The sequence below is a fragment of the Balaenoptera physalus genome, assembly GCF_965194825.1.
Source record: "Balaenoptera physalus genome assembly, chromosome: 13".
Lineage (NCBI taxonomy): Eukaryota > Metazoa > Chordata > Mammalia > Artiodactyla > Balaenopteridae > Balaenoptera > Balaenoptera physalus.
Window position 1 is genome coordinate 12,663,448 of NC_138892.1, and position 14,917 is coordinate 12,678,364.

Genomic DNA, 14,917 nt, shown 5'->3' on the forward strand with positions numbered 1-14,917 from the left:
AATTGCCCTCAAAGGTCCGTTATAGCCCTTTCCCTCAGTCCAGGTTCTAACCCAGATGCTGCATTGCATTTAGTCGTCCTGCTTCTTTGCCCTCTGCAGCCTCTGTGTTTCCTGACTTTGTCGTTTGGGGATGCCCCGGACTGGCTGTTTCCCAGACGACCCTGCCTTTCACTAGATCCCCATCTGCTAAAGGGGATCCTCACGCCCACCCCACTGGGCTCTGCAATCTGAAGCGTGAAGCCTCCGGCACCGCGCCTGGCCGCTAAGAAATGTTAGTTCCCTAAAACAGGGATGAGGCGAGGACAGCAGGCTGGGGAGGAGCGGAAGGGAGGAGGAGAGCAGGGCTCGCCTTTTTGGACTTCGCTGTCAGTGGGGACGTGCGGGATCCAGGGAGTTCCCGCCTCCGCCCGCCCGGCAGCGGGGACTTTGCCCAGTGGGATTAAACCAGGAGCAGCTGGAACCGTGACTCAGCGAAAACAGATCTCGGGACCGTGACTCAGCGAAAAGCCGAAGGAGACCGTGACTCAGCTGTACGTGCTGGGAAAGGATTGCTCAGCAGGGCAGGCGGAGCCCGGCCACGTGCGCTGGCGCCCAGGCAGTCCTCAGGAAGGGGACGGCGTGCCGGCCTGGACCGCCGGCTCCTCCCCAACTCCTCACTTTTCTGAGCTCTAACTGCCGTTTAACACCAGGGCCGACCATGGAGGGCTGCTGGGAGGCTTACATGAGCTCTGGGATGGCAGACATTCACAGGGTACCTTAACAGATGACTTGGAGCGAGTGACTCCGCCACTCACTGCCTCAGCAGCGTGGGAACTCCTGCAGCGCCTCGAAGGTGGTTGGCCCAGCCGAGTGATCAGCGATTTCCTTCTGCCTGATTCAATAAACACTTGGTTGTCTCTCTGAGACTTCAGTTTCCCCATCTTAAAACTGAGGGACAGGGACTTCCCTGGTGGCCAGTGGTTAAGAATTCACCTGCCAATGCAGGGGACACGGGTTTGATCCCTGGTCGGGGAAGATCCCACATGCCGCGGAGCAACTAAGCCCGTGCACCACAACTACTGAGCCTGTGCTCTAGAACCCACGAGCCACAACTATTGAACCCTGCGTGCCACAACTACTGAAGCCCACGTGCCTAGAGCCCATGCTCCGCAACAAGAGAAGCCACTGCAATGAGAAGCATGTGCACCTCAACGAAGAGTAGACCCCGCTCGCCGCAGCTAGAGAAAGCCCGCACGCGGCAACGGAGACCCAACGCAGCCAAAAATAAATAAATTAATTAATTAATTTTTAAAAAAAGAAATTAACAACAACAAAAAAAACTGAGGGACAAGATAAGCTCCCTTCACTTAATGACATTCCATGGGTCTATTATCATCTTTGAAGCTTAGATAAATTTTTAAAATAATCTGATTTATCCACCAGTTATGAAAGTATTGCATGGCTATTTGCAACAGTGAAATCTGTAATCTCACACTTGCAGACAATCAGTGTTAATATGCTAGCATTTTTTTTAATTGAAAAAATGAAAAAGTGTGTCATACTCACAAAGGAGTAAGTATACAATATGATAATATGTAAGAAACAGTGAGCACAGCTTAAGAAATAGGTGTCTTTCTTTACAGCCTTTTTCTTTGCAAATTCTATATGTTGTGATCATGTCAATTTTGTGCCTTTTTTCCCCTTTTACTTAACTGTTTTCCCCAGATATCACAAGCCCCTTGTAAGCATCATTTCAAAGGCTGCACAAAAATCCACTGAGTGGACATATTCATTCATTCAACATATAATATACCTAAGTGGCCAGCCCCTATTTTTAACCTTTGGGTTGCTTTCTTTTCCTTTTCTTTTCCTTTTTTTCTATCAAAAGGGGAAGATGAGTATTTAAAACAAACAAGAATAACCTCAGTGGATTTCATAAAGCAGGGGAGGGGCATAATTCGTATCAGAGATTTGCCTTTTTGGGTTTGGAACACACTTTGCTGCCTCCCACCCACCCCACAAGGTCCGAAAGGAGAAGGTGAAACAGAAGGAGAAAGGGTGGAGAAAGGGTGAAGAGGGAGGGGCTTCTGAGACAGGGTCCTTCAGCTGAAGCTGGAAAGTCAGCCCACGGAAGTCAGAATACAGCCCTGCTGCTAAACTGAGGCTTAGGGTGAGAAAGTGGTGAATGGCCACTGGGCTTATGGACAGAGGTAGCAAATATTCAACTTTAAGGTGCTGCCTTTGCTGCGTGCCCTGTAATTCTCCTCCACCACCCCAGACTCTCAGTCAAAATCTGCAGTTCACAAAAGTCTCAGGCAGCGGTCTTTGCAGGAATGAAGAAATGGGTTCCCTGAGGTTTCAGAAGCAAGAAATGCGGGCAAGGGGGGGTGGCCTGGGGGACTGTGTGCTCCCCCAACAAGAGGTGCCTTGGGGGGGGGCTGGGGACTTTATATTTGAAAATTAAAAAACAGGGTGTTTCTACATAATTCAAGAAGTTGGGGCACCAGGGAGGCACACACTGGGTTACACATCATTGTGAATAACAACAAAAGGAACATCTTCAGGCAAAAAGCGTTTCCTTATATAAAGTAGATAAACAACAAGGACCTACTGTCTAGCACAGGGAACTATATTCAACATCTTGTAATAACCTATAATGGAAAAGAACCTGAGAAAGAATACATATGTATATATGTATAACTGAATCACTTTGCTGTATACCTGAAACTAACACAACATTGTACATCAACTGTACTTCAGTAAAAGAAAGTTTATTGAAAAAGTGTTTCCTGCATTTTTGACTATGGGTTTCCGTAGAAACCCGAGGGCAGAATTACTGGGTCAAAGCATAAACATATTTTTAAGGCCTCTAGAGTCTTTTACCTAATTATAGGTAAAAGTAAGTTATTGCTTTTTAAAACTTTGAATATTTCCCACATTTTCTATAGTAAATATGACTTTTATTATTATTATTATTATTATTTAATTTTTATTTATTTATTTATGGCTGTGTTGGGTCTTCGTTTCTGTGCGAGGGCTTTCTCTAGTTGCGGCAAGCGGGGGCCACTCTTCATCACGGTGCGTGGGCCTCTCACCATCGCGGCCTCTCTTGTTGCGGAGCACAGGCTCCAGACGCGCAAGCTCAGTAATTGTGGCTCACGGGCCCAGCTGCTCCATGGCATGTGGGATCTTCCCAGACCAGGGCTCGAACCTGTGTCCCCTGCATTGGCAGGCAGACTATCAACCACTGCGCCACCAGGGAAGCCCCGACTTTTATTATTGAAGCAGAGGGAGGGGGGTATTGTTTTCATTTGTTTGAGTCACAGCCTGGGGGAAGGACCACCTCGGGGTCCTGTGAGCGAAGGCAGCGAGGGGTCGGGGACCCACCCCCTCAGGAAAGGAGAAAGGATTCTGGGGCTCCAGGAAGAGGCCTGTGATGCTGCACCCAGGGTAGGAAGGAGCCTTCTCACAGGTCACTTGGCAGCCCTAACCCCCAGTACATCAGTATGTGACTTTGCCCTGAGCAGTTGGCTGGGCAGCTGGGTGTAGGTATGTGTAAGTGTGTGCATGTGTTGTGTGTGCATGTGTTGTGTGTGCATGTGTTGTGCAGCGATGCAGTGGGGTGGTGGAGGAGGTGGTGAGGAATGGAGGAGAAGCTTGGTGGTGTGTTGAAGGGGGAGGAACAGCTCTCCTCCCTCCCTCCTCCTGCCCGGAGCTCAGCCTCGGCCTCTGAGAGAAGGGGAAGCAGAATTGGCTGAAAAGGCTGATATGTGCCCCTGTGGAGTTTGGGGTGAAGTTCAAGGTAGCCTTATGTAATAGGGAAGAAGGAACCTAACTCCACATTGGTTCTGTTTCTTTTACTTGAACCTTTGCATTCTATTGCTTTTGCTACAAGTTAAGAATGTTGCCTATAGCCTGAAATACACAGGATAGCCCATTCTGAGGGCTCTGATCTTTAAAGGGCTAACACTTTTCCATGCATATAGAGATAAAAAGTTGCAGAACAGGGAATAACATTTGTCTTGTTGGAGGTTCCAGGAACATCATGACCTGACCTACCTGGACAGCTGCAAGAACAAAGGATTCTGACACCACGGAGTCTGCAACAACCAAACACCCGCCCCCACCGCTTTAGGACAAAAGAAGCCTGAATTCTATGTTGGGTAAGATGGTTCTTTGGGACACTAGTCCACCGTCTTCTCGGTCAGCCGGCTTTCCGAATAAAGTCACTATTCCTTGCCCCAACACCTTGCCTCTTCATTTATTGGCCTGTCGTGCAGTGAGCAGTACAAGATTGGACTCAGTAGCACTTAGGGAATGTTCTAGGCAGAATTGTGTCCCCCCAGAATTCATACGTTGAAGCCCTAACTTCAACATATGAATGTGACTGTGTTTGGAGATGAAGTTAACACGAGGCCCTTAGGGTGGCCCTAATCCAATGTGACTGGTGTCCTTCTAGGAGGAGGAGAGATACACAGAGCCCCAGGGCTCATGCCCAGAGGAAGGGTCATCTGCAAGCCATGGAGAGAGGCCTCAGAAGAAACCAGCCCTGCTGACTGTTGCACCTCCAGCCTTCAGAACTGGGAGAATGAATGTGTGTTGACACCCGGTTTGTGGCACTTGGTCCTGGCATCCCTAGCAAACTAACATGGGGTCCCCAACTCCAAAACCTGGAGGGACCCTGAGAGATAAGACTTATCCAGCTCTGCCTTCCTCTCCTCTTCTCCTTTTCTCCCTTTTTAATTGTGAAAGCATTCCAGACCTTCCAAAAAGCTGAATGGAACAGCATGGTGAGCACCAGCACAGCCGTCCCTGAGGTCACACACTGATGACACTTTGCTGCTTTTGTTTCTCTCCCTCCTTTTCTCTTTTATAGGCAGACCTTGGAGATATTTGCAGGTTCGGATCCAGATCACTGCCATAAAGCCAAGATTGCAATAAAGAGAGTCACACAAATTTTTTGATTTTCCCAGTGCATATCAAAGTTGTACTATACTGTAATCTAAGTGTGCAATAGCATTATGTCTAAAAAAACAATGTAAATACCTTAATTTAAAAATACTTTCCTTATCATACTAAGTGAAGTAAGTTAGATAGAGAAAGACAAATACCATATGATATCACTTATATGTGGAATCTAAAATATGACACAAATGAACTTATCTATGAAACAGAAACAGACTCACAGATATAGAGAACAGACAGGTGGTTGCCAAGGGGGAGGGGGTTGGAGGAAGAATGGAGTGGGAAGTTGAGGTTAGCAGATGTAAGCTTTTATATATAGGATGGATAAACAACAAAGTCCTACTGTATTCAATGTCCTATGACAAACCATAATGGAAAAGAGTATTTTAAAAAAGAATATATATCTATATATATCTGAATCCCTTTGCTGTAAGCAGAAATTAACACAACATTGTAAATCAACTATACTTCAATTTAAAAAGTTAAAAAATAAAAAATAAAAATAAAAATATTTTCTTGCTACAAAATGCTATCATCTGACAACACAGGGTTGCCACAAACCTTCAATTTGTAAAAAAAATGCAGTATCTGCAATCACAGTAAAAAGAGGTATGCCTGCATTCTTTTTTTCAGCACTGTTTGAAAGTAAATTGCAGACATCATAACCCTTCACCTGTGAGAGAAAGGGCTCATGCTATCATCATCACACCAAAGAAGGTGACTGCTGACTCCATGATGTCCTTCACCATCTGTCCACATTCCATTTCCCCAGGGATCCCCAAAACAGCTCTTTAAAAGACACCTTCCTCCCCCATAACCCAGTCAAGTTTCACACCTTCCTTTTGCTTGTCATGTCTTTTTAGTATCTTTTAACAGTATCTTTTGACATTAACTTGTGAAGAATTGTTTTGAAAAGTTAGGTCAGTTGCCTTGAAAATATCCCATGTTTGGGACTTCCCTGGTGGTCCAGTGGCTAAGACTCCATGCTCCCATTGCAGGGGGCCCAGGTTCGAACCCTGGTCAGGGAACTAGATCCCACATGCTGCAACGAAGATCCTGTGAGCCACAACTAAGACCTGGCATAGTCAAATAAATAAATAAATATTAAAAAAGGAAAACAACACTCCCATTTACCATTGCAACAAAAAGAATAAAATACCTAGGAATAAACCTGCCTAAGGAGGCAAAAGACTTGTACTCAGAAAACTATAAAACACTGATGAAAGAAATCAAAGACGACATAAACAGATGGAGAAATATACCATGTTCTTGGATTGGAAGAATCAATATTGTGAAAATGACTATACTACCAAAAGCAAGCTACAGATTGAATGCAATCCCTATCAAACTACCAATGGCATTCTTCACAGAATTAGAACAAAAAGTCTTACAATTTGTATGGAAACACAAAAGACCCCAAATAGCCAAAGCATCTTGAGAAAGAAAAACGGAGCTGGAGGAATCAGGCTCCCTGACTTCAAACTATACCACAAAGCTACAGTAATCAAGACAGTATGGTACTGGCACAAAAACAGAAATATAGATCAACGGTACAGGATAGAATGCTCAGAGATAAACCCATGCACATATGGGTACCTAATTTACGACAAAGGAGGCAAGAACATACAATGGAGAAAAGACAGCCTCTTCAATAAGTGGTGCTGGGAAAACTGGACAGCGACATGTAAAAGAATGAAATTAGAACACTACCTAACACCATACACAAAAATAAACTCCAAATGGATTAAAGACTTAAATGTAAGACCAGACACTATAAAACTTTTAGAGGAAAACATAGGAAAAACACTCCTTGACATAAACCACAGAAAGATCTTTTTTGACCCACCTCCTAGAGTAACAGAAATAAAAACAAAAATAAACAAATGGGACTTAACTAAACTTAAAAGCTTTTGCACAGGAAAGGAAACCATAAACAAGACAAAAAGACAACCCTCAGAATGGGAGAAAATATATGTGAGTGAAACAACAGACAAAGGATTAATCTCCAAAACATACAAACAGCTCATGGAGCTCAATATCAAAAAAACAAACAATCCAGTTAAAAAATGGGTGGAAGACCTAAATAGACATTTCACCAAGGAAGACATACAGATGGCCAAGAAGCACATGCAAAGATGCTCAACATCACTAATTATTAGAGAAATGCAAATCAAAACTACAATGAAGTAACACCTCACGCTGGTCAGAATGGCCATTATCAAAAAAGTTAGAAACAATAAATGCTGGAAAGGGTGTGGTGAAAAGGGAACCCTCCTACACTGTTGGTGGGAATGTAAATTGATACAGCCACTATGGAAAACAGTATGGAGGTTCCTTAGAAAACTAAAAATAGAACTACCATATGACCCAGCAATCCCACTACTGGGCATATACCCTGAGAAAACCATAATTCAAAAAGAGGCATGCACCACAATGTTCACTGCAGCACTATTTACAATAGCCAGGACATGGAACCAACCTAAATGTCCATTGACAGATGAATGGATAAAGAAGATGTGGCACATGTATACAATGGAATATTACTCAGCCATAAAAAGAAACGAAATTGAGTTATTTGTAGTGAGGTGGATGGACCTAGAGTCAGTCTGTCATATTGAGTGAAGTAAGTCAGAAAGAGAAAAACAAATACCGTATGCTAACGCATATATATGGGATCTAAAAAAAAAAAAAAATGGTACTGATGAACCTAGTTGCAGGGCAGGAATAAAGAGGTAGACATAGAGAATGGACTTGAAGACACGGGGTGGGAGGGTGAAGCTGGGGCGAAGGGAGAGTAGCATCGACGTACATACACTACTGAATGTAAAATAGTTGGCTGGTGGGAAGAAGCAGCATAGCACAGGGAGATGGCTCGGTGCTTTGTGATGACCTAGAGGGGTGGGATAGGAGGATGGGAGGGAGGCTCAAGAGGGAGGGGATGTGGGGATATATGTATGCATACGGCTGATTTGCTTTGTTGTGCAACAGAAACTAACACGGTATTGTGAAGCAATTATACTCCAATAAAGATCTATTTAAAAAAAAAAGAAAAGAAAAAAAAGGAGAAAAAGAAAATGTCCCATGTTCTAGCTTTGTCTTTTTTCTCCTGATTAGATTCTGGTGAAACATTTTTGGCAAGAATACTATGTGGTTATGTTAAACCTCCTCATAAGGTAAATAAGGAAACTGAGACCCAGTTAGCTGGTGGCAGAGTTTAGATGTATTTTATTACCAGGTTTTTAATTTGCCTTTATTAGGCCTATGACTGATTATGTAGGACTTCTCGGAAAAGTGCCTTTGTGTCAAGTGGGAGATGCTCACTAAACAAAGGGAAACAGACTTATTAATATAAACGATGCTATTCTTTCTTTATAAAGCCTGGTGGTTAAACACATCTAGACCTGGCTTTGAATCCCATTAGTAATAAGCCGTGTGACCTGGCCAAGTCTTTTACAGTCTCTGCACCTGGGTTTTCTTATCCGTAAAATGGGGATAATTATAGTATCTACCGCCTAGCTTGTGTGAAATGAAATTATCCATGTCAAATATTTAGCATTGTGCCTGGCTTGTTATAATTGAGCAATAAAAAGTAATTATTTCCGTGGATATGTTTTTTTAAAAGTTGCAACTGATATGTTCTTTTTAATAAAAAGTGACATATAAAAAACAGAGATTTTAAAAGAAGCTTTTCCACCTGATTTGTCAATTATTTTTTTTTCTCAATCACTTCATTCCTCTAAGCTATTCTTTTTTTTTCAGTTTTAATATTTAAAAAATTGAAGTATAGTTGATTTACGATGTGTTAATTTCTGCTGTACAGCAAAGTGATTCAGTTATACATACATATAGACATTCTTTTTTTAAATATTCCTTTCCATTATGGTTTATCATATGATTTTTAAAAAATATTTATTTATTTTTGGCTGTGTCGGGTCTTAGTTGTGGCGGTCGGGCTCTTTGTCGCATTGCGCGGGCTTCTCTCTAGTTGTGGCTCATGGGCTCCAGAGCGTGTGGGCTCTGTAGTTGTGGTGTGCGGGCTCAGTAGGTGCAGCACACAGGCTCATTTGCCCCGTGGCATGTGGGATCTTAGTTCCCTGAGGAGAGATCGAACCCGTGTCCCCCACATTGGAAGGCGGATTTTTAACCACTGGACCACCAGGGAAGTCCCTATCATAGGATATTGAATATAGTTCCCTGTGCTATACAGTAGGACCTTGTTGTGTATGCATCCTGTATATAAAAGCTTACATCTGCTAACCCCAGCCTCCCACTCCATCCCTCCCCCAAACCCCTCCCCCTTGGCAACCACCGGTCTGTTCTCTATGTCGGTGATTCTGTTTCTGTTTCATAGGTAGGTTCATTTGTGTCATATTTTAGATTCCACATATAAGCTGTATCATATGGTATTTGTCTTTCTCTTTCTGACTTACTTCGCTTAGTATGACAATCTCTAGTTGCATGTGGATATGTTTTTATAATTATGATGATTGAGAAATAAGAGTGCCCTGGTCCTGCCCCCTTCCGCCTTCTCCTCTCCCTGAAGTGAGTGAGCAGGAGGGAGGTAGAGGTGGGGAAGAGCTGGAACTTGAGCGAGCCCCGCACAGGAGGAAAGGCATGGCCTGAATCTGGAATGTCACAGGATTCTCTGCAGGGCACAGGACTCAGGACTTGGGGACGCTGGGGCGCAGTCCACGCTGTGGACCATGTGAATGACATCTGAGGACGTTGCTGCTCTATGCCTGGAGTGATGATCTTCCCCCCCGAGCCCCTGGGGGGGTGGGCATTCATTGTACACCTGAAACTAATACCAACTTCTATATCAATTATATCTCAATAAAATTGGGGGAAAAATGAGTGAAAGAGTGGAGTGGCTGAGAGGAGGGATTGTTTCTTACCTCAGCATCAGCCGGCGCATCCTGACTGGCGCCCCCGTAACCATCGCTGCTCTTTCCCAGGTCCCTCTTCTCGTGGCGGCTGCCTCGTCTCTCCTTCCTCTCCGTCCTCCTCAGCCCACTTCCTTCCCACGCTCCTCCCCAAGTGCCTTTCAACGTGCACACCTGCTGTTTCCTACACACGCGGGGGAGGGGACCTCAGTTCTGCCTGCCTCGATGAGGACCCCCACTTCACAGATGAAGAACCAGGGCTCCCAGAGCTGGAGAGGAGACAGGGAGTCAAGGTTAGACCAGGGGAGACAGGAACTGTGGCGAGGGGTGAGGACCGCGCCCCATTCGTCGGTGTCCCCTTGGAGTGGGGCACGTCTGCAGCTGGACGGGGTGCCTGACTGGCCATCTCCTCAGGTTTCCCAATGAGCCACCTGCTCGCCTCGCCCCACAGGCAAGCCCACTTGGCTGCCCATCAGCAGAGCCACTCCGGAGGCTCTTTGGAGGATTGCGGTGGACGCTGGGTGGGCCCCCTGGGATTCTAGATCTTTCTGGTCCCAGAGGAGTTACTTACTGGGAAAGTCACTCCCCCTCTGGGCTTCATCAGACTCCTCTGTGACATAGAGATGTTGGATTGGATCAGAAATCCTGACCTCAGAGGCCTCCAGGGGGCCCGGCAGGCAATGTGAGTAAGGGAAGTTAAGGCGTAGGGACTGTTGGGGCCCATGGGTCCCATCCAAAGGGAGCAGTTGGAACTCAGCTCCAGCCAGCTCTTGCCATGAAAGACACCCTCTTTTATTTATTTATTTTAAAAAGAGAAATGAGAAATTTCACAGGTTTTTTTTTTTTTTTTTTTTTGGACATTGACAATAAACTCAATCGAAAAAAAAAATTCCCTTACAAGACTTGACATGGCACCCGACATTCCCAGGAGGCCACACATTGCACCAAACAAACATTCCCTGTGCTGAGTGCTCAGGGACCAGTGTCATCCTGTGCCACTGTCATCATTCTACCCAGGTGTGGTCTTCAAGGCTGAATCATTGTGGGCCAGTCCGGCAGGTTTCACGGAGACTGGAGCCCTGTAGGTTTTTACTAAAAAAAAGAAAAAAAATTCTGATTGTTCCGTGTGTGTCTGGGAGGACAAGGGCTCTGACTTATTTCTTGACGCATCCTCAGAGCCTCATAGCAGGGGAGGGTCACGGTGACTATAATCCCTGAGGGGGCAGAGGCAGGACTTGAAGGTGGAAATACTGAGCCCAGATTTCTGAGGCCTGAATGAAAGCAAATCAGGATCAAAGAGCATGGGGCACACTAAGAGTTTGCCTTAACTATTTTTTTGTTTGTTTTTTAAAAAAATATTTATTTATTTATTTGGCTGCATTGGGTCTTAGTCACGGCACGTGGGATCTTCGTCTTGGCGCACGGGCTTCTCTCTTGTTGTGGCACGTGGGCTTAGTTGCCCCGCAGCATGTGGGATCTTAGTTCCCTGACCAGGGATGGAACCTGAGTCCCCTGCGCTGGAAGGCGGATTCTTAACCACTGGACCACCAGGGAAGTCCCTTAACTCTTAACTAGATTTTTTTTAGAGTAACCTTTAAATGGTTACTTTTAAAGTACTCAAAAAATGGTATAGATGATCTTATTTGGAAAGCAGAAATAGAGACACAGATGTAGAGAACAAACGTAGGGATACCAAAGGGGAAGGGGTGGGTGGGTGGGATGAATTGGGAGATTGGGATTGACGTATATACACTATCAATACTAAGTATAAAACAGATAACTAATGAGAACCTACTGTATAGCACAGGGAACTTTACTCAGTGCTCTGTGGTGACCTAAATGGGAAGGAAATCCAAAAAAGAGTGGATATATGTATACGTATAGCTGATTCACCTTGCTGTACAGTAGAAACTAACACAACATTGTAAAGCACTTGTACTCCAATAAAATTAATTAAATAAATAAATAGAAGTACTCAAAGCCACACAAGCTTGTAAGTTTTGAAGCCCAGAGCACTTTTTTTTTTTTAATTATGGTAAAAATACATAACATAAAATTTACCATTTTAACCATTTTTAAGTGTACCTTTCAGTGGCACTAAGTACATTCACATTCTTGGGCAACTGTCACCACCATCCATCTCCAGAACTTTTTCATCATCTCAAACTGAAACTCTGTTCCCATTAAACAATACGCCAATTAGATTTTATGGCTTAATGATGGGTCGGTGGTGGGGGTCTGGTCAGGTGAAATGAGCTTCTATGGGAGTTGGTGGGTATCCCATCGCTGGAGGTGAGCGAGCAAAGACTGGTGTCAGATACAGGGATTAGCTGAATGGCACTAGTCTATGACTCTGTACTGGTCTTTACCAGGATTCTGTCGGAGGATGAGACAAAAAGCCTCACTTGTTGCTGAGGTGGGAGGTTTTGCTGTGTGGGTTTTTTTGTGTGTCCCAGGGGACATGATTTGACATGCAGTTTACCTGTATTAAAAAAAAGCTGTCCAATAATGAGGCTCCATCATACCTCACACAGCCCTCAATCTCATCAAGCCAGTCTGAGTCCAGACCTGAGACATGGCGAGTTCATTCATGCTTCTGCCCATTCCATCACCTTCCAGAATACATGATAGCCCCCCTCCACCCCTGCAAGAGGGTGCAGACACTGTTGGTTGTCTACTTAACAGCCATCCCCCCGCCCCCTCGATGACAGACCTTCACTTTGTTCGGGATTCAGATGTACTCAGGGAAGGTGTGCCCAGTGCCAGGGCATGAATCATGATAGTTCTAAGGTGTGGACTCTGAGCCATGTTATGGTTACTCCATTCCTCTTTGCCACTGTAATCGCGGCGGTAAATCCCAAGATGGACAGATGACTTAGTCAGGCGCTCAGGAGTGGCTTGTCTGAGCTGAGCCCTGAAGGGTGAGTGAGTTAACTGGGGGTTGGGGTGGGGGTGGGGCAGTTCTAGAGAGAACAGCATGTACAAAGGCCCTGTGGTCAGTAGGGTATGAAACTTTTTTTTTTTTTTGGTATGAAACTTCTGAGGTGAGAAAGCCAGCCTGTATGTCTAGAGTGCAGAGAATCTGGAGAGTGTGGCAGGGCCCAGACCCCAGAGGCCTTGCAGGCCAGGCCAGGAAGTGGGCCTTTAACTCAAGAATAAGTGAAGGGTTTTAGGTGTGTGTGTTGGGGCTCGGGGGTGCAGGTGTTATAAAACATGGTCAGATTCGCCTTTTGAAATTTATTCTGGCTGTGTGTGAGGAAATCACTGGGGGGAAGGCAGAGTTGATGCTTTAATGCTCTAACTTTATGTCCAGTAAAAGTCCAAAATCCTCCACAGTTTCAGAGATCCCTGGACACTTATGTTTTCACCACTTCCCCTGCCATTCTCGCTTCTTCCTCAGCGATTTCTGCTTGGTACTGTGCTGACTCAGATGTGAAACTTCACCCCTTCTCCATTTCCATAAAACCCTCCTCTTGACAAATACTGGTGAGTGGAACATAGATCTTGGGGTCATAGAGAGGGGTGATATCAGGTCCCACACAGAGGACACTTTACAGGGCATCTTAGATAAGTCTATTCTTCCAGACCTTTTGGGGATACTCTGTTCCCTCCCCTCCCCCAGTCCAGTAGTTCATCTCCAGATCTTCCCCCAACCCTTTGCCCGTTCACCCCGGCTCCTCTCTCCTCCTCCCCTTCGCTTGTCTCTGGGCTCCCCTCCCCTCTCCCAGGGGGCATTGGAACTGTAGGATTCATCTCCCACTGACACACAGAGCAATTCCGCTCTCCCCAGCTCCCTCTCCAAGCCTGCAGATCCCAAGTCACAGTTCACAAACCTGACCATGACTTCTGTTCATTTTCTCCTACGCCTGCCTTTGATGGAGCCCAGCCTCCCATTTGCAGCCTTTTTGCAGCCTTTTTGACACCTCCGGCAGTTTTGTTAACTTTCTTGTTGCTTTCAAGCATGAAAAAGTCCAAAGTTAAATCTCACATCTGATTGAACACCCACCTCCTCAGCTCCCAGGGCCTTACTGGAGGGACTTGGAGGGGGTGGGGTGGCCTGCTCCTTCACCCCCCTTCCCCCTGTCCTTTGGGTCCCTTTCTTCTCTGGTGGGCTATGCTGGGCACAAGAAACACAGAAAGGGCCTCATCTCTTATCAGGTGGTGCTGCCATGGTCCTTTCTGTGTGATGTTCCTGCTTCTGTGGCCCTCATTGGTGGCTCTTGATGTCCCCTGTGTGGCAGATGTCTATGCAGTCTGGATAGATGGGTGATGGAAGGAAGGAGGCTGTACTGGCATTTGTGTTGGATGAATGAATGGCGGGATGGTGGGTGGATCGGTGGTGCACAGATGGGGGGAAAGGGACACCGAGAGATGGAGGAGGGAATGGAAGGCATTGGGTGTTCTCACCTGGAGGTCTCTGACTGCCCCTGTCTGGTCCTCAAGCTCCATGGCAACATCTGAGAAGGCTCAGCAGTATCCGCTCTTGATCCTCAGTGGGTGGGCAATGGGTAGAGAACCTGGTGGGAGAGTAACTGGGGAGGGGTGAGGGAGAGAGGGGATGGGTCTTCTCAGCACAAGTCGGGGTCTAAAAGCCAAGATTCCAAGTGCCAGGGAGGATGGGGCAAATGGGACTCAATTTGAGAGTCTGGGTTTGCAGGTGTCATAGGGAAGAACAAATCTGACTCCATATTGGATCTGTTTCCTTTAACCTGTGTATTCTATTGCTTTTGCTACAAGTTAATCAGTAAAAGAATGTTGCCTATAACCCGAAATATACGGGATAACCCATTCTCAAGGCTCTGACCTTTACAGGTATAACACTTTTCCATTCACATAGAGACAAAAAGTTGCAGAACGGAGAATAACATTTGTCTTGTTGGAGGTTTATAGGAACATCGACCAGATCTACAAGCTGCAAGAATAAAGGATTCCGGCACCAAGAAGTTTACAACAACCAGCCACGCCCCCTCCCCTTTCAGTATAAAAGAAGCCTGAATTCGAACCTGGGTAAGATGGTTCTTTGGGACACTAGTCAGCATCTTCTCGGGCTGCTGGCTTTCAGAATAAAGTCACTATTCTTTGCCCCAACA

General features: G+C 45.5%; 1 long non-coding RNA gene across 2 annotated transcripts; it reads right to left on the minus strand.

The window, feature by feature from the left end:
* Nucleotides 1–10,645: 10,645 nt before the first annotated feature.
* LOC309641869 lies at nucleotides 10,646–14,671 on the minus strand. Of its 2 annotated transcripts, XR_014252802.1 has the most exons (4): nucleotides 14,235–14,671; nucleotides 13,661–14,081; nucleotides 12,310–13,330; nucleotides 10,646–10,919 (listed from the first exon to the last, which is right to left on the minus strand). It is a non-coding gene; the product is annotated as an uncharacterized lncRNA (long non-coding RNA). The 2 variants fall into 2 exon arrangements; XR_014252803.1 differs by lacking the exons at nucleotides 12,310–13,330; nucleotides 13,661–14,081; nucleotides 14,235–14,671 and adding an exon at nucleotides 11,913–12,303.
* Nucleotides 14,672–14,917: the final 246 nt, after the last annotated feature.